Source organism: Leptinotarsa decemlineata, unplaced genomic scaffold, assembly GCF_025532065.1.
Source record: "Leptinotarsa decemlineata unplaced genomic scaffold, Ldec_3_MD MMD2_P_RNA_scaffold_5, whole genome shotgun sequence".
NCBI classification, from domain to species: Eukaryota; Metazoa; Arthropoda; class Insecta; order Coleoptera; family Chrysomelidae; genus Leptinotarsa; species Leptinotarsa decemlineata.
The window spans coordinates 7,723,471-7,744,362 of NW_027412532.1; the positions used below are offsets into that span (position 1 = coordinate 7,723,471).

At 34.5% G+C, this 20,892-nt stretch overlaps 1 protein-coding gene across 2 annotated transcripts in view; it reads right to left on the reverse strand.

Moving 5' to 3' along the window:
• shakB (Innexin family member shaking B) overlaps positions 1–5,788 on the reverse strand; it is a 90,600-nt gene extending 84,812 nt beyond the window's left edge. The window contains exon 1 of one of the 2 annotated variants that reach the window (XM_074169441.1): positions 5,703–5,788. The gene's annotated coding sequence lies outside the window, so the exon portion shown is untranslated. Of the gene's footprint in view, positions 1–5,541 lie in introns of both variants that reach the window. The other variant, XM_074169440.1, reaches the window with a different exon arrangement.
• Positions 5,789–20,892: the final 15,104 nt, after the last annotated feature.

A 20,892-nucleotide genomic window follows, 5' to 3' on the forward strand; every position in this document is an offset into this window, starting at 1 on the left:
TCAAGGGTTGTTTAAGGGTTGCATTGCTTTGAGAAGGAGTTTTGATGTGTCATGGACTTGTTGATGATGTCTCAAGTGGCTGTGGAAGAATTGATAGATTTATGATGTTGTGCACAGCGCCCCCTTGGTGCTTGTAGTGTAGATTGGATGCACTGTGACAACAACTGGTTAGCTGTCAGATGTGGCAGTGTCTTAGTATTTGGAAGTTAGCCTTCGGTGAGCTTGGTTCGGAGTTCAGAGGGTACCATCAGACTGATTGTAGGATATATTTGGTTGTATTTGTGCCATCCTTCACGGGGATTATTTCTACAAGTCAGGATTGTATAGTGGAAGACTGATTGGTCATTTTGGTGTGGATATTTGCAGTCTGAAACTTAAGCTCTTTTGAGGATTTGTGGTGGTTACCGAACTCGTGCCAGGTGGAAGGATTTCCGAAATTAGGTATGTCTGAATCACTGTCGCATCTCTCATGTGATCTTAGCTATGATATCACCTCTTCAATTCTACAACCTTCGTTTCTCGTCTCTAGATTCATAAGAAACAGAAGGCCCTCAGTCACTCATCAAGTCCCAGCAGGACTTCCGTGCAGAACACCGCACACGAAGAATCGTATAGAAAACCCCTTGGCCAGGGTAAGAATTTTACCATTAAATGTGTTTCAAATGATTTTAGTAATTTCTGATTCCATCGTTGTCATTCAAGTGAATATTAGTTTTGAAGAGAGGTTTCAACACTCATTCAATTTTCTTGATTTTTACGGGTCATATGGTTATACAGGGCACCCAAAAATATACTCTTGTTATCTTGCTACTTTGCTAAATGAAAATATACCAGGGGTATTGATTAGTCAAATAGTCCTATTGAATGGGGGTTGAATCTCACCTTGTTTTTATCTGATTCTGATTGAGAATTTTCTTCCGTAGGGTTTTCTTTTCCTGTCTTTTTTTCTTTTCCTGTCTTTTTTTTTCCCCTATTTTCTTTCTGGATCTTATTTGGTGATCCATTACTGGTCCAGCTTGTCGTGCCCTACAGGGTGATCTATCTTGGTGGTGCTACAGGGTGATCCATCTCCGCCGTACTACAGGGTGATCCATCTCAGCAGTACTACAGGGTGATCCACTTCCGTCGAACCACGGGGTAGCCTAACACCATATACCGGGTGGCCCAAAAGGAGCACGCAAGTTATAATTGATTTAATTGAATATTTGTGATATACTGAGTTATTTGAATAATTGTTGCCCTTTTGTTTATTGATACCTGTTGATATAGTGTTCGTTTATCGTTTATTGATCAAGAGATTGTTATTGATACCTGATTGATATAGATATTTGTGAAACGGAAATTGAGGTATATTCTTCCTTTCACGATTGCTGATTGACACCGATGCGCCTACGCCTGAGCTCACGCGACGCAAACGAGTTTGTCTTACCATCCGATACTAGTATTTACGATTTCACCTACTCAATTTTCGTGGTAGTTTTACTCGACGTATTGTAGTTTTTTTTTGAGCGTCGTTACTACCGTAATTTATGGCTGATTGAATTCGTGGTTAGATACACCGCGCTCTTGTATGGACATTTGAACATCGCGTAGTAGTGTGAATATTGCATTGTTGTCTTAGAAGCGTTGTTGGTTAATCCATGTAAGTTAGGATTACTGAATAAATCATATTGGGGATTTTTATCTTTTATTTCCAATATTAATTGGTAAGTTATTGATATTGTGAGTTACTTAGGGTATCTGGAGGATTAAATTTACCTGGCGCCCATTAAGATCTAAGTTGCTAAGTTGTTTAACCCACTCCCGTCTCCACTGTTTAGCTTAGCCGCGGATACCCATCTGTCTTATTGGTTACCGACAGATGATTTAGTCCCCTCTTGTGGTTTGTGAGGTGACAGTGTGTGTTCGGCGAGTCTTGGCCTACACCTGCCGATATAAAGGAGATGTCTCCCAGCGACCTGTCCACCTTCCTGGAAAGGACAGGATGGACGACGACCTAGGAGGACAACTCCTCGGGAGGATGTACAATGGGTCACATGTGGCCTAAGTGCGTGGGCTTACACTCACCCTCCCTACTCTACAGATACAGAAATCACATTGACCTTCTACAAACAAGAAATTACCAACAATTGGCAACATCAATGGTATAATTTCGCCTCTAAGCTAGCAGAAGTAAATACATCAGTACTCTCATGGAAAATACCCCCAAAAACAGAAGTCACCAAGTTATGCTGACACGGTGGCGATTGGGATATACCTGCTTAACACATGAATACCTCACAACAGGTGGTGACAAACCAAGATGTGAAGTGTGTGAAACAGACCTGAGTGTTGAATATATTCTAACAGAATGCGTGCTATATCACATCGACAGACTCACTCATCATATCCCACAAACAATGAAAGACTTACTTGGTGAAAATTGCGACAATGAACAATTGATAGCTTTCCTCAAAAACATACACATTTTTCAACGTATATATATATTAATTTCAAATATCATATACTAATTGAACCAGCGGTATTATGCCGTTGCTAATAACCCCAGAAGTTGATGCAACTTCTGGCAACGTCCGGCAACGCCGGCAACGTCCGGCTTCTGTGAACGACTTCGTGCATTTGTGTTGATTCTACAACCAAGTGTTGCCTAATCTTGCACATGGCTATACCGTACTGATGACAGCTAATGAGCCAGAAACACGTGCCAACACGTGTCTGCGGTTTGCATATTTTCTGGGTGCTTTGTACGTGACTTTTTCTTGCTTTCAATTATATCTTTATTTATTATGATTATATAGATATTTGATGTATTTAGACAAACTAGTATTCTAAATGTTTTGTCATACGATAATGATAAGCTATTTTTCACTTCAATCCATCAGGCAATAACACTTTTAGTCGATGAGTTGTTTATAAATATAAGCTTCGACATTTGATTTGATGAATCGGAAATGGTTAAGTTAATTACCTCAAAGCCGATTTAATTTTAGCATTTTATTGACATTTAATGGCTTCTCAAAAAATAATCGACCAAAGTGTTGAAACGCGATTCTCGAATGCTCTCACTGAAGGTACAGACGTTCGTAACATATCAGAAGCTTTTACTGTTCTTTGTTTCAAGTATGTCTATTTTTGCTGTCCCATTTGTCATGAAAAAATAAATATTTTTTCATTTCTGTGAATGAGATTTGTAGGGGACTACTTGTCTACTGGATTTCAACAATACAGAAAAATAACACTCATTTTGAAAATAACATCTAGAACAAGCATTTTACCCAAATACCAGCGATGCAATACTTTTCTTGACGCGCGTTTTACCAACCAAGATGGTGAATCATTTCAAATTCCTAGGGTTAAAAATGGATGAAAAATTATCGTGGACAGAACATATTGGAATTATTAATATAGTCCTCTATAGTCCTCTTAAATGTTTGAAAAATATTTATTTCAGCCCGTACCGTAGTTAGGAAGCCTCCTGTATAACGACTAACTTCGTCTATGAGTCTGAAGTGTATATTATGCGTTAAATAACTTGCAAAACAATATATGAAAGTTTTGTTGCCTTATAGCACCATACACAAGTGATACGGTGCTCATTGGGATTAGAACCAATGCAAAAAAAAATTGCATGGTGTTCTATATCTGTAATTGAACTATCCATCTTAACTATGCATGGAAGACAACTTTCTTATTGGTACTGACGAATCTCTCACACAACACAAGCACTACAGTAAAATCTTTAAGGCGCTCTCAGAGCGGTCCCTGTGCGAAAGTAGCGATTTACATTGGATTTGAATTGCTGGAGATCAAATTAATTTGGAAAAACGTTCTCAGGAAGTTTATTCCACATAAACGCAGTTCTCCAAATGAAAGAGTTCTTGAACAGTGGAGTTTGAGGTGTACTGAGTTGAACCTCAAAACGATGAGCAGCAAGAGTTCGTTGCGTATTTCTGATATGTACCGCTCTTGGTGGAATTAAATGTGCCAAGTTACTTGAACACTTTCCGTGGAAGTAAGTATAGAATAGTGACAAATCTCCAACCCTTCTTAAATGTTCCAGGCTATTGAAGTTGCACGTGATTTTCGCGTCTCCAATCAGCAACTTCAGGGTACGTTTGGGGACAGAGCTCTATACATGAGAACAATACTTCAAAGAAGCTTCATAAAGCATCAAAGCATCAAAAGTTGCTGAGGTGTGTACAGTTTTCTGAATCGGAACGGTGTTCCAAGCTTTTGAGAAGCAGCCTTTGCAATTTCAGCGACATGATTTTGCCAAGACATAATGCTGTCCATTTCAACCGCCATCAAACTTATCGAAGCAGAAAACGGGATTGTCTGACCTGACATCATTATATCTGGTTCGGAGTCATTAATCTTTTTGGAGAAAACCGATGCCTTGGTTTTTGTGGCATTGAATTGAACCTGGTTACTTTCACCCCAACTCGAAATCACTTCTAGATCCTCATCAAGATATGCAACCTCTTGCTGCTAGTGAAGATGTGCCTCCGTAGCCGATGTTCTGGAATCCAAATGGAATGACGAGACAAGTGTGCTATCAGCAGCACAATTCCAATAAGTCGTTATACAATAAAAAAAAGGATTGGAGACAATATGGATCCCTGGGGAACACCAGCGTTGATGATGAAAGTATTCGAGAGATATCCATCGACGATCACTTGCAGGGAACGTTCTTCCAGGAGGCTGAGTAGGCACACACAATAATGATCCCACAAGCCATAGCATCGAAGTTTGGTCAGCAACCCATCATGTCACAAACGGTCAAAGGCAACAGTTTTTGGTTCTCCATGTTTTTCGTTTGCGTTATTCCAAATATGGATGACATACGATGGAAGGTCGCCTGTTGATCTTCATTTCTGAAAGCCATATTGATGATCGGTTAAAATGTTGAAGCCTTCCAAATATTTGGTAATCTGGTGATCTCCATGATTTTTGATAACACTGATAGTGTTTCTGGTGCCTGATTAGATGCATCCCCCATCCTTGAGCTTTTATTTTCTATCAAAAAATACCTGGTAATATCGATTCGTCTCACTACCTCTGGTACTGGCTTATTCATAGGTAGTATTCATGTAATATTTATGATATTCTTCAGTTCACGAATAAATTGGCGATGGCACATCGAGCAGCTATCTGCGAGTCTTAAGTTGAAATTTGACATTCTGAAAGAGCAGGTGATACGTTGAAAACTTTGGGAATAGCAGCTAATTTTACCTGCATGTAGTGTCCCTGAAACATCTCCTGTCTTGTCTCTTAAATCACATCAAGAAAATACACTGCCTTTCTTTCAAGGGGCCTATTAGGAAAATTTTGACAAAAAAATTTTTTTCAGTTTCTTTCTGTCTCTAACGAAGTTTTCTATAAAATCGCTTGATTGTCAAAGGCATTGAATAAAAAGAAGGAATGAATTAGAATTTAATTAATTAACATCTACATCAAGTATTCAAACTAAACTTCAGAAGTGTGCTTTTCATTCATGAATCAGAAGAGTCTGAAGCTTTAATAATTGAGTTTCAAACTTACCTTATTCCTCTACTGATAATTTCATAATTGGAGATCCCCACCTAACACAGCACAACGTACATCATATTTCATCACAATTACAAATTACCATAGAAATTCAAAATATTGAGTTGTACTACGAGTCATTGACGGAGAAAATAATAGATCTTTATCCGACTCACCTAGACCTACCACTAGTTCGAAAATGTGCTTAATTTTATTTTTACAACTTGATAAATAGGGATATGGGCTGGAGCGCGAGTTGTAGACAAACGAGGAACGGTTCGGTCGATGACAAAAATAAAATGAATAGACGAATTTTTGTTGCAATTTTTCCAACGATGAACATCCGTTAGATTCATTTTGGACGATTTGCGAGTTGGTTCGCTCAATTGACTAGCAAGGTTTTGACAGGATCTTTTTCAATGAGGAGAATGAAGTATGTTGTTTTTTGTTTATGGAAGTGACGTTAATTTGACGTCCACACTCGATGCAGGGTCAACTTCGCCGAAAATCTGTCAACTTTTATTCCGTAGTGAAACTCTTAGTGTATTTTGTGAACATGAAATATGAATTGACGAGTGAATATCAGTTTTCAAAACGTTACTGTAAGTGACCAAAACTTTCAAGAAACTTACATCAAGTGACAGATAACGCTTCACTCATTGTGGTATATTATTCAACGAGCGTATAATAATAGCTATTATTCACGAGGTTTAGTTTACGGCCATGAGCTAGTGGCCTAAATCACCGAGAGAATAATAGCCATTATATACGAGTAGGATACTATACTTTATCCACGACTAATGAAAATTTTTGTTGGAAAATGTTGGAAAATACATATTTTTGGAAACATTATTATTTCATTCTGACAAAATGGTTCATAAAGTACATTATTGTTCATCTATACATAGTACATTGTTATTAAAAATTATAATAATCGTATAATATCTCAAAATATTCAACGCAAAAAGATGATAGTCACGTTACAAAATGTTCATTTATAGTTATTATTTTTAGTAAACCCCAGGGATATAATTAACATCAAAACTATTGTTTTGGTGACTTGTCGAAACATTTAAAGTGATCAATGACGGCAGTGATGAATGCATATTCAATGGGTATTGTTAAGGTCGAGCATATAGACATATAATGGGTACATTATAAAATAGTCGTGAATAAAATATTTTAATATATCATAGAAAATGAGAAATAATACTTTCTATGTTTTTTTGCCACTTTTATTTGTTACTGTCGTTACTGCAGTTTCGTCCTATAAGGACATTTTCATTATTTCTCATTTTTCATGATGATCTCTTGATCTTCTACCATGTAGTATCAATTTATTTTAATATATTTATTGTATTTTCAATATTTTCAATAAAACTCACCAAACAAATTTTTATATAAATAAATCATAACAATCCCAGAAAATATCGAAAGTCATGAATTATATTATATATAATCAAAACCTTAAAATGTTTTTGAAAAATAAGATTATATTAAGTGGAGTTGGAGAAATTGTTACAGAAAATGAAAAAGGGCATTTAATAATTTTATCACTGTTTTTCAAAAATATCCACTGAAATGAAACATACGAAACATTCACATTTTTCAAAAATATTCAGAGCTCAACTTATTAGTGCAATTTTTCGAGGCGTAAAGCGAGTGCTGTTTTTAATTTTTTATCTCTGATTGGTTCAATGGGCCAGCTTGTGATCTAATGTATTGTATATGTTTTTTATAAGCATGGACAGTGGAACTATGTTATTTGTTTGCCACATTTCAGAAAACTAAATTGATTTGAAACACATCAAAAACTTGGCCAAAGATATGATAAAAGAATTAATACCCTGTATAGGCACTAGAATTCATTTCTGTTGAAATTTGGGCAAGTACAAGAAAAAAAAAACGTGCAAGTTTTAGACTCAGAAAACATCTCTTTGACAAATAAATATTATGTTAAATATAATTATATTATTATTATGTTTTACAATTCAAAAATTTTCTACTTTCAATATGCTGCCATGTTTATATTTCATTCATTCATATAATAAACAGGAAAAACAGTATTCATTGCATTTTTATTTTATATCCCCTATCCCAAAAGCAATAATTATATTCAACAATTTATCTAAAATGTAACTACAAAATGTAACACAGAAAAGCAAAAATTGATTCAGGTAGGTATAAATAGAAGATTACAAATACAGCTTTTTTAATGTATTCTTCCTCTATCACCGAATCAAATTAGGAAATTCGAAATTAGGATCGAGTATCTATTACATAATTGTTACATTTTAGTGTCATATCGACGAGTAGAATATTCAAAATGGGATTGCATTACTTACTTTCAAAGGTTTATTTTTAGATTTTTTAGTCAACACAAAATTGTAGAATTTTTAATTCACCTGTAGCATTTATGAAATCAATACTCCAATCCGAATTTCAATTTCCCAATTACATTCGTTTTTTACGGTTGTATTACTCAACTATGATATATGTATATATGTAATTTCTGAATAACTAACCTAACCTTCATATTTTTCTGAATTTGCGAGTTTAAATTTAGGAGTGCACAAATATGCCACAAAAAATCATACTAATTTGCATTTATGCAGAACAAATAGGAGAAGTGCCATGAATTCTTTATTTATCAAAGGGTTTCATGCATATAATGAATTACCAAATGTAATTAAATCCAGTCCACCAATATTTTTTTTTTAAGTTATTGAAATCCATCCATAATGCTAGATAGAGTAATACTTGGTAAGATGATATTAATAAATATAGTATTTGTATGTTTTTTTCTTTTATTTATCATTGTATTGGGGCTGCATCTATACTGCAATGTATTTTTAATAACATATGTCGATATTTTTCAAACTAGTACGTGCATGGTCGTTTACCTTCAGTTCCTGGGCCAGTGAAATTTTGTATTTATAAAACACTCTAAAAGGGTGTTTCATGTAAAAATCAAAAGTTGAGGAATGGAAAATCGGAAGAGGTAAAAAGTATACCTTTCAGCAAGTGAAAAACTGCCATAAACAAAGTTTTCATATTTCAAAGTTATATAGAATTTCATTGTGAACTACTAGGTATTTTTCAGAAATTAATATTTCAGTAGATGGGCCTGAATTCGTCTATTATAAAAATATACATATAATCACTGCCAAGAAACCAAAAAACTATTTTTATAAAGAAAAGACAAAGCGTCATCGTACAAACGTGATTATTAATGGTTGTCTATTTGATTGCTTATAAACTTTCTATTTTAAGCCGCCATATATTCTCCATTTGACACACAAAGAGAATTGATATTGTTGTGATATGTGTCGTTCTTGGCTACACGTGTTTTTCTATTTATAATATATGATGTTGATGAGTGAATCAATGATTATTTTAGCTACGTTTTTTTGAATCACAAAATGTAGAAAACGATAATTAAAATGAATAATTCATAAAACAAATGAACTCAAATGTTTGGTGAGCCCATCATTATTGATACTTCAATAACAATGATAAGATTTCATTTTGAAATATGCCTCAATGTTTATGCATGATTGTTCATTCACGATCACACTGTATTTAGGTTAAACCAATAGCTTTCGAAAGCAATTAAAAATATACGTAACTGAATTGAGTAATAAAATATGATATCAAAGTCTTAAATCATTGAGAAATTTACACTAGATGAGACTTTCATTGATTTACATTTCTCTTAATGTTGGAAAGTTTACGAATCTACAACGATAAAACTTTCATCGAATAAATATCCGGTACGTCAAACATATAATTACCTCCACATATAGCGAATAATTTCCGTAGTTTTGATATGTTGTTATCCATTGTTCCGTTGGACTGAAATCGAATTCACGACTTTAATCAACAAATGAAAAATAAAAAATTAATATATTATGGTGAAGGCGCCAGTGTTTATTACTATTTTTGCCCCCGGCCCTCGTTTTTGAAAAAAATTCAATCGTCAATCGGATGTTTTCTTATTAGCATCCTTGGCCTAGAGATGAGCAAAGGAAAGGAATGCTATGGGGGCAAAGAGGCACGCCCCCCCCCAGATGATTGTGATAACACTTGTCGGATCATTTCGTTGTATGGCTCTCCAGCTTTCTGAAAGAACATTCCCTGCAAGTGGCCGTCGATGGATATATCTCGAACACTTTCACCATCCACACTGGTGTTCCCCAGGGATCCATATTTTCTCCAATCCTTTTTTTATTGTATATCAACGACTTATTGGAAAAAAAGAAGAATCCAATATATTGCTTTGCTGACCACAGCACACTTGCCTTGTCATTCCATTTGGATTCCAGGACATCGGCTACGGAGGCACATCTCCACCGGCAGCAGGAGGTTGCATATCTCAATGAGGTTCAATTCATTGCTACAAAAACCCAGGAGTCGTTTTTTTTCAAGAAGATAAATGTCTCCGATCCGGATATAACAATGTCAGGTCAGGCAATTCCGCTTTCTGCTTCGATAAGTTTGTTGGGGGTTGAAATGGACACCAATATGTTTTGGTACAATCATGTCGCTGGAATTGCAAGGGCTGCTTCTTAAAAGCTTGGAACACTGTTCCAAACCAGAAAACTACACACATCAGCAACTTTGATGCTTTAAGCTCAGATCATACCTTCTTTGGAATATTGGAGCTCTGCCCCCAAACATACCCTGTAGTTGCAGGATTCCATTCAGAAAAGAGCCATCCGCCTGATTGGAGACGCGAATATCACGTTCAACCTTGATAGCCTGGAACATCGAAGAAAGGTTAGAGCAGAATAAAAGACTATTGAAGAGAACCGTATGGAGCTTATTCCAATTATTGGAACGGTCATTTTATGTGGTGCCCAAAACATATCCTTGAGGAGGCACAAAGACGATGGTATTATTGAGACAACTGGAAGGACATTTCAGAGCACTGTTGAAATTCAGAGATGACGCTGGTTTCTGCAAAACCATGCAGAAATTATAGAATGTAGCAGCGAAGTTGTCACTGACAAGATTGTAAATAAAATAAAAGAGTCTAATTTTTTACAAATATGGAAAACGATACCATAGATTTATCTGTTAAAGAACAACATACAATTTGCATAAGATATTCTAACACTAAGGAATATAAGATTGATGAAGATTTCATCAAGTTTGTGGATGTGGTGGATCTCAGAGGTGAAAGTTCACACAATTTTATAAGAACAATATCCTTCTGGATCCTTCAATATGAATGGAATATTTGAGGTGTGTAAGCCCGGATTTTCCAAATTCAGCCTATTGCAATCTACAGCCACTGTACCAACCATAGGCTGAATTTGGCTTTAAGCAAAGCTTGTTCTGTTGCTAGCATCAGAAATACTATGGAAGTTATATCTTGCCTGGCAATTTTTTTCCGTAACTCCGCTGCAAGATTTGAAGCTTTGGAAGAGAAGGTGCGCGAAAATTATGACCTCAAGCCAGGAAAACATGGTTTGAAAAAACTGTGTACTCTTTCAGCTTTGCGTCATTTTAAAAACATATATAGGCAATACAATGCCTGAAGAGAAATTAAATGGTTTGGTTTTACTGCACGCACACCAATATATTTCCAATACAATGAAGGCATGAGGAAGCATAAGAGAAAATTATCTCTGAAGGTGTTATACAGTGAGCACCATATGTAACGGATAAATTCATTTTCTACGTTATTAGCCATTTTCAAGAAAAATCCTGAAACACGTCGAATTATGTATTCGAAAAGGCACTTTACGACATAAAAAAAATACCCCCTCATGATACCTCATTTTGAAGGGTATTCAATTTTGTGTAAAGCCATATCTTCATTTTTTAATTCCGTGCATGCGTCATAATGAAACAAAAACTTTAAAGTATTGAAAGATATCACGTATGTATTCCATTGAATTCGTCCGCTGTACAATATTGCATGCACCTTCAATTTTTTTGTTTGTTTTTACCCACCGTTGTATGCCAGCCGTGACAGTTGAGTAAAAAATTGTATGTTTTTTGTGAACTTGATGAAGACAAACAGTTTTGCAGTTGTTGTTTGTGTTTCTTGTTCAGTATTACTTTCAGACAATAGGCTAAAAGTTTTGGCAATGTCTCATTTGACTGAACGTCAAAGAGTAGAAGTGTTAATACTACTAGGATGTGGGGACAAAACTAGAACCCAGAAGAATGTAAGTGAAATGCTCAATAATAACTATCCTGATCATCACATTTCTCAATCTACCGTCAGTAGAATACAAACGGAATTTCGTGAATTTGGGACTGTCAAAGATATTTCAAAACCAGGCAGGAGTGTATTGATTGACGATGGGAAGAAATTGGATATTCAGATAGACATCGAGGAGAATCAACATGAACCTATCCGACAACTTGCCGCCGATGTACCACATAAGTCAAAGTTCGATATTGTGTGTTTTCAAAATTGAAAAGTATCACCCTTATAAAGTACAATTGGTACATGAACTCAACGAAGACGATCCAGATCGCAGAACTGAGTTTTGCGAAATAATGGAAGCCGGGTGTCTGCGAGATTCTTCGTTTAAGAAAAATATATTGTTTTCCGACCAGTCAACTTTTTTATTTAAATGGAACCGTCAACAGGCAGAACTGTCGACATTGGAGCCGAGAAAATCCCCATTGGATGATGAAGACCCATACTCAATATCCCAGAAAAGTAAATGTCTGGGCAGTGATTATAAATAATCGCATAATTGGACCATTAACCGGTGACGAATCAAATAGATATTGGCAAGATGGTGCTCCACCACATTTTACAGCTGATGTTCGTGCATAGCTGAATGAAGTTTTTCCCAACAGATGGATTAGTAGACGAGGTGCCTTAGAGTGGCCAGTCCGTTCTCTCGACATGACACTTGACTACTTTTTGTGGGGTTACCTAAGATCCAAAGCATCTGTCAATAGACCAAACAATATTGAAAGTTTGGAAATCAGAATTAAAGAAGAAATAAAACGTATCAGTCCCGAAACCATTCAAGATAACTTTCAGCAACGCCTTTATTATTGTCAAGAAACAAATGGCTGTCAGTTTGAACATTTGATCTGGAGACTTCCATTAGTTGCACATTGATTGCTACTGCTTTAATACATGATTTAAATAACACAATTCATTCAATTGTTTTTTTGACGCATGCACGAAATTGAAAAATAAAGATATGGCTGTACAGAAAATTGAATACACTCCAAAATGAGGCATCACTTGACCCCCTTTTGCATTAAAAAAAATTGGGGGGTGGCTGTCACGTTGAGGGGGTGAAGGAGGGGGATTTTTTTATGTCGCAGAGTGACTTTTTGAATACATTATTCGCTGTGTTTCAGGGTTTTTTTGAAAATGGCTAATAACGTAGGAAATGAATTTATCCGTTATACATGGTGCTCACTGTCGACAATTTACATATTAATGATGTTATGTTCATATTGTAAAAATATTATTATGTTCCACCATTTTTTTGGAAGACAAAACACAAGCACTACAGGAAAATTCTCAAGGCGCTCTTAGAGCAGTGCCTTTGAGAAAGTAGTGATTCACATTGGATTTCAATCGCTGAAGATTGAATCCATTTGGAAAAACGTTCTCATGGGGTTTATTTCACATAAACACAGTTTTCCAAGTGAAAGAGTTCTTAAACAGTGAAGTTTGAGGTGTACTTAGACCTAAGAAATTTCCTGGACCTGACCATTACACACAATTAGAATAAATTTGAGTTTTACGTTTTCAGGAAACCTAGCATTACCATTCCAAGTGATTCTTTCCATTCAGACAGTCATAAAATAGCAGCTTACAATTCAATGTTGCAGAGAGCATACTCACTGTCTCTGTCTGCTAACAATCTAGCAAGGGAAATTGATATAAATTACACAAATGAAAATGGGCCATAATAATGGTTTCAACGCAGATACAATCCAGATGTTAGTCAGAAAACAAAGCCGTAAATTCACTTGCATGTACCCCCATATCAAACAATCAGAAATAAAAAAATTGGTTACTCTAACGTATTTCCTTTTCAATGCCAAAGGTAAAGTAGACGAGTTGGAGAAATCTGGAGTTTATGAGCTTGAGTGTCCGAAGTGTAATAGAGTTTATGTGGGATAATGTGGTCGAAATTTTCAAAAACGGTATGCTGAACATGAAAGGTCCTTTAGACTAGGTAAAAATGATTCGAGGTTTTCAAACCATTTCTTGGCATGCAACCACAAGTACCCGAATCTAAACGATACGGAAATTTTGCACTATGCAAGGAAGGGTTGCAAACTCAATTATTTGGAATCCCTGTAACAAAAAAAAAATGCGAGAGCAAGCTGTTAAATGATCAAATCGATTTAGTTTACTCACCGGTTTTCAAATTAGCATATCCACGTTGTCACTAGTGAACAAAATTCAGGTACCTCTATTATTACTACTCCATCTTGATCCAAAAAAATATAGAAACCTTCAAAAAAATAGGAAGGAAGTAATCAATTTGAAAATAAGTAACTTTATACATGGATGTGTAGATGATGCAAAGAAGCAACTTTCAGACACAAACTGGAAGAAAGCCCTCCTGAAACAGCTACTTTCATATAAACATTGAATTACACGAAAGAAAAAATTCTTGCGAAACAAATACTTTTATATGAACACTGAATTATACAGAAGATACTTTTCTCTACTCAGTTTGTATTCCAAACATTCGTTAAGGAATAAAATCAGATATCAATCACAGGAGTTCTACTTTAAATGAATGGTAACAAATTGCACTTACATGGAACACTCTCATCCTCACTTCCTTCCTTTTTTTTGTAAGATTGCCACATTTTTTTTGTATCAAGATGAAGTAGTAGAAAGCCAAAAACTTTCTTTCCCAAAAATTAATCACTCCTGAAAATATAACCCCTTCAATTCTCTATTATTACTTACAGTGATGTTATATAAGGGCTAATGTAATCAATCACCGTTAGTTTAATGTATAAGTTTGAAAATGTCCTTATAGGACGAAACTGCAGTTACAAATAAAAGTGGTAAAAAAAAAACAAGTTTCAATTATATTTTCTTCATTATGATTCCCTACCACGCAGTAACAGCTAAATTAATCAATTCACTTTTTAGTTCATTATATTCATGACAGTTGAATTTCTGAAATTATTACCTGAAAAAAAAAATCAAAACTAATCTCACAAACTAAACCGGAAACGATTTGATCTTCACAAACTTAACTTTCATAAATATCACATGTTTTGCTATTACCATAGCATTTTCGTAGTAAATAACATACATCCTTCAGAAAATCAAAACTATTTCTCGACCTAAGTGCTATAGTTCATTCACACTGACTGAAAATACTATTCATACTTTTCATTATTGGAGTCATTGCACACGATCTAGAATTTGCAAAGAATGTGCTGTTTGTTGCGACAAATAGCTGAATATTTCGTTAATTCAGAACACACGCACAATAATAATTATTCTGGAACTATTTTTAGATTTGGGGATGATCCCGGAAGCATGGATCTTTGAACATAAATAAAATATGTTCTGTGTCATTCGTTTATGATGAGCAAATCTACGAAGGAATGTAGAAATAGTTTTCTTTTTGTGTATCAACCGATGATAATAGAAGCTTCCTGGGTGTGAATAATTATTTCATATCTGGGATAAGTATATCATATATGGGATTACTTCCGCATACGGTGATAGGAAATTCGTGATAACCGAACTGTGAATACGAACATAAGTCATGTATGATCTATAATTTACTTCATTATAAGCCTGTATTGATTTAGAAGGTGGTTTCAAACAGTTTTGTCCATTTTTTATGAGTCTTTGAACTGTATAATTTCAGCGAATACTCATTCAAATCAATCGAAATAAGCACCATTTGAATCAGAGCACTTTTACTAATGTAATACAAGTCGATTAATTCCGCCAGCATGAAAAATTGGCTCCTCGAGATTCGATGAAGTCGACGAAGGCCATTTTTGCTTTGTCCTGATTGGAGAAGGTTCTACCGGTGGAAAGTTATCGAAGTGCTAGAAAAGATGGTAGTCGGTTGACGAAAGCTCTGGGAAATATAGTACGTGGTGCAGAACTTCAACGGTCAATTCGTTGAATTTTCAGACGGTGATTTGGGAGCAGGATTGGACCTCTTCTATTGACCAGAGCCGGCTGCTGGTGTCGCAGTTTACGATATATTTCGTCGGTGTTTTATACATTCATCAGTATTTACACAAGTCAATACATACATATCAATAAAATTAACATACGTCGTTTATTAATATTTACAAAAACAATATTTGCTTACAATTCAAAGAACAAGGTTTTTTTATAAAAATTATTTATGTTGAAATTGGGTATTATGAACAACGACCAATGTCTATATGGTTGAAGAACTTATATCACTGTACAGGAATTCTTCAGTGCTGAAGAAGGTGTTTTCTGTTAAATAAATATCCTTATTTTCAATGTTTTATTAGTAGGTAGATATCTTATTTCTTGTTATAATTTATCATAAAGTTTCACAGTCCAAAAATTTGGTCCATTTTGACATCTTTTTAAGCGGCAGTAGTTTGTACTCAAATCATTTTTATGCCTAGAGGTTTCTCAGTGAAAATTGATTCTCATTAGTTTTTTGCTCATTTATGTGATGATTTTAACTCACTGTCAAAATGAATCCTCACTACTTTGCGAATTTGAATAATTTTCGATATTCCTTAGAGTAAATACCGTCTTTTGGGTTTTGCTTTTATTCAGATATAATTCGTTGGCATTGAACCACCTTTCAGTTTGTGGTTGTGCTTCAGAGGATAATGTAAAGACTTCATCTAGAGTTTTAGCATTTGTTTGGATTGTAGTGTCGTCTGCATATAAAATATATGATATCGTTTTCTCCTGATACGGTAGGCCATTAATGAGGATTATGAATAATAGAGGTCCCAAAATAGATCCTTCCGGAACACCAGTTGCGATTTTGTTTCTTGAGTATCATCCACTGTTACAATTTGAAAACAATTTTTTGAGTATAAGTTGATCAACTTTATACTGTTGTCAGAAAAATTAGTTTCAATTTATTCAAGAGTTTCATGTGATAAATATAAAATAGGTCTCTGCTGTGATGGATTGGCTGGTTTACAGAAGGTTATAGTGAATCACATAAGCCGCTGACCACCATACAGTTACCGTGGTCTTTATTTGGTGGGTTTTCGTCTTTGAGAAGTGTCAAAAAGAATGGTTTTGGTTGAGCAAAAACGAAGAACTTATTTCGAAACGTGACAATTTCTGTCAATCGATAAAATCGTACTCCTGCTTTTCGAGCTTTCTAACGTTTTACACCATCAAAAACAGCATGGGAGCTGATACCCAGGTCTTCCGCCATCCCAGGCACCATTTGTGATGGGTCAATCTCCCTCAAGATCCTCAAATCCTCGTTCTGGATTACTGTAGGTTGACCATTTACGGGCTTATTTTCGAGGTTAAAATCTTCGGAAAAAAATTTCTCAAACCAACGTCGAACACCATCATTGCCAATTGTCTGATTAATTTTTCGGGCTGTTTCGGCAGCGCTTTGGCAATTACCACCGATTCTCATAATTACCACCTTGCGGTGGAGTGCAACCATAAACACCGTGTTTGTTGATGATTGGAATTTGATGGAAGTGGAAGTCATCAAAATTCTGGTTTAGATACCACTTCATTTTTTTTTTATTTATTTTTTTTTAATTTTTGTACCCGCAAAAACCTCAATGAGTACAGTTGATATCAATATTCAGAAAGTAAAACTTGGGGAAGAAATTCTGGTTTAATGAAGTATTCAGAAAAAAGGTTACATATTCACCATATCCAGGCAATACTCGCAGAAATCAAAAATATCATGCCAGAGTAAAATCAACATGTTCGAAATGATTCTATAGTTCAAGCTACAGGTTAGGAATGTAAGCTTTCAACTGCAACTGCGACAGTCATCTTCAGTGGCGAAGATGACTGCCGCAGTTGCAGAAGACCATGCACGGCAAAACCTGGAAACCAACCAAAACATCAAGCCTTAGTTCCAAAAAATTGATTTTTTTGAAATACATGAATTAGCACTTGATGCCAAGAGAACAATATCTCGAAAAAGTTGACTACTCCTGGTTTACATCTAGAAAAAAAGTATATTAAGTTCTTCCTTGATGAGGATGTCTCCTCTTTTATTGATTTTTATGTAGGTGTACATTTTTCTGCCGTTATTCTTATATGTTGCTTTGTATCACAAAAGGTGTGAGTTTAGAGCTCTCAATATCACCTGGTTTTTCGAAGCATTCACGTGCAGTGAATGCCTCATCCGAGAAAATTCAGGGCACCATTTTTCACTCGACAGTTGCTGAGGGTGTCGGTGAGAGATTTAGAGAGCTTGATCTTTGGCCTCGTAATTACGGGTGTTTCAGATACTGGATCTAGCGACATCTTGCATTCGTTTGCATGTAGGTATATTGATATGACCAGATGATGACAATCAAGTCATCATTGTTTCCTACATCAATGAGTGTTATGAATTTGACTCCTCTAGAGATCTATAAATAGAAACATTTTTTCCACACTTGGCATTATACTCTAATTACCAAAGCAATATACTGTTAAATGAGTAGGTATTTGTGTTTTTGCCTTATGACTATGTTTTTAACCCTCTGACAAACACACCAACGTCACTTTATTATGTCCTTTGTTAAATATTTGATACATCTTCTGGGTTGATAGGTAGAATTAGAATCTCTTTTCCTACACCAGAACAAAGCGCGCTTCGCTAAAAGTTAGTATCATCAGACTCGTCTAGTGATGATGCTAGTGATGATGATTACGACATACATCGAGGAATATTATATTTATTCTGGTGTGGATAGAGTGTTTTCGATAGATACATTCTCCTGGATTCAATAGCGGTTTTCTCACATTCGCATAGGACATGGCGGACTGTCTCTGTTGCCTTGTTGTGAAATATGGAGCCAAAGACTCTGTTGCCTGTGTGTGAAAATGTTGATCATTTCGTCGGGGCCTCAAATTGATGTTCGTAGCAGCTTCAAATCAATGTACTCTGCCGCCAGAAAGATGGATGTGTAATGAACAAGCGGGTAGCTTGTATTTTTTTACCCGCACAGTACATTCCAATGACTGTCCCATGTTCAATTTTCAATCTTCTCCTTCCGAATATGTTCAATACTAATTGTTCACTGCAAGCAAGACGAAGTATTCACATGAATATATATTATTTCACTATATCTTCAGTAGTTTGGATTTCTTTTTTTCGCCTTTTATCGTCTCGTTATAAATTTTCAAGCAGCTTAGCATTTTTGTTGTTATAACATTCAATTTCAACCATAATTATTATATTAAGAGAAATAGAATAATACCTAGCCTAATAATGAAATGCCTGCAACATTTTTTGGAGTATTTCACAAAAATATATTCGGGTGATCCCTTTCAGTTAGAAGTTTGAATCGACAGATAATGTGGATCAAAACAGGCACTCAAAATATCCATGAAATACAACAGAAACGTTTAACAAATCTGGTTATCATACAAAAATTACAACTTGCAGCCAAAATTTCACCACCGATAAAACATTCAAAATTGAATTGCAGAATTTTGTGTATTTATGGTTTCTATGCAAAGACTAAAAGTGGTCCATTGCAAAGTCAAGCATTCACATCGATCGCCAAGCGAAATTCGTCTTGTCTTTCTCTGCAGCTCTCACTGCAAATTTCAACTGGTTTCAACTTCTTCATTGTATTGTAATTGTATCATTAGGGCACTAATGAAATGACTTTTAAGTGATTTGAATCTTACTTCACCGGTAGAAGTCAAATAGTTAAAATGCCTACTTCATTATCAACTGCAGCTAGTATAAACAGGAGTAATAGACCCTCAAGGGTCTATTACTACTGTAATAGACATTACAAGAATAGGGATTACAAGAATGGGGTCAAGAATAGACCCTCAAGAATATATATATATATATATATATATATATATATATATATATATATATATATATGTATGTATAGAATAGTAGTTTTTCGGGGATTCGGTCTGATTAGAATAAATATTTACTCTTTTTAGCTGCCCAAGCTTTCGCTAATGTTTATTAGCTTTATCGAGGGCTGTAATATATATATATATATATATATATATATATATATATATATATATATATATATATATATATATATATATAAAACATATATATATATATATATATATAACATATATATATATATATATATATATATATATATATATATATATATATATATATATATATATAATAAATAAAACAGAATACCTGTGCTATGTGAGAATATTCAATTTAGAAATTTCAATTTTGAAAGAATATCCAACACTCTGTGGCAAAAGGATAATTCCAATGCCAATTCTCCCATACACACACACACACACACAATTTTGAAAGAAGTCTTTATCCGTTATTATGTTATATATATATATATATATATATATATATATATATATATATATATATATATATATATATGTATATATATATATATATATATATATATATATATATATATATATATATATATATATATATATATATATATATATATATATATATTCCAGTTCGTATTCTTTTGTAATTTTTGTTTCCTTCTCATTCAGCTAGTGTGAAATTTTCGGTTTTCCTGCCTTTTTAAAAACAATGCACATCTCAACCTGTCACTCAACGCCACTTTTGAAAATATACCAAGATTTATCAGTAAAAATTTTTATTCCCACCTGTCAAGTATCCAATATACAGTAAATAACTTAAGTATAAAATTTTATCATAAAGTCTTATCAACTAATAGGCATTTAATTCTATATATTCTTAGAAAATTACACACAATCTGTATACAAAAAAATTCGATATGTAAAATTCTTCAAAAAATTTCCACAGTCTATCCAAGGCATTCATTTATATTCGTTTTTTGAAAATTCAGTAAGTAGATAAAAGGAAAAATATTTCCATTTTTCAGTGCTCTAGTTCAGTCAAAATTCACTGATCTCACTGGTATAATTGATCAAAGAATAATAAAACAATATAATTTTTAGAAGAATATCGAACAATAAATCTTCAACTAGATGATGTCAAACTTCACCGGTATTCATCGATGAATCTATTACTGTTGTTATTTTCTGAAATGCAGCGACTTCTTCGATTAGTTTGTTCAGTTTTGATCTTGGTATGATGTAGAAATTATCGATTTCTTGGAATGTGCGAACAAATAGAGAGACAAATCGATTTTCCTCTTTCATACAAAGCTATAATATGAACGAAAAGCAACAGTACTATTCATTTCACGGTAATGTATAAAATAATACACATTTTTCAGTTA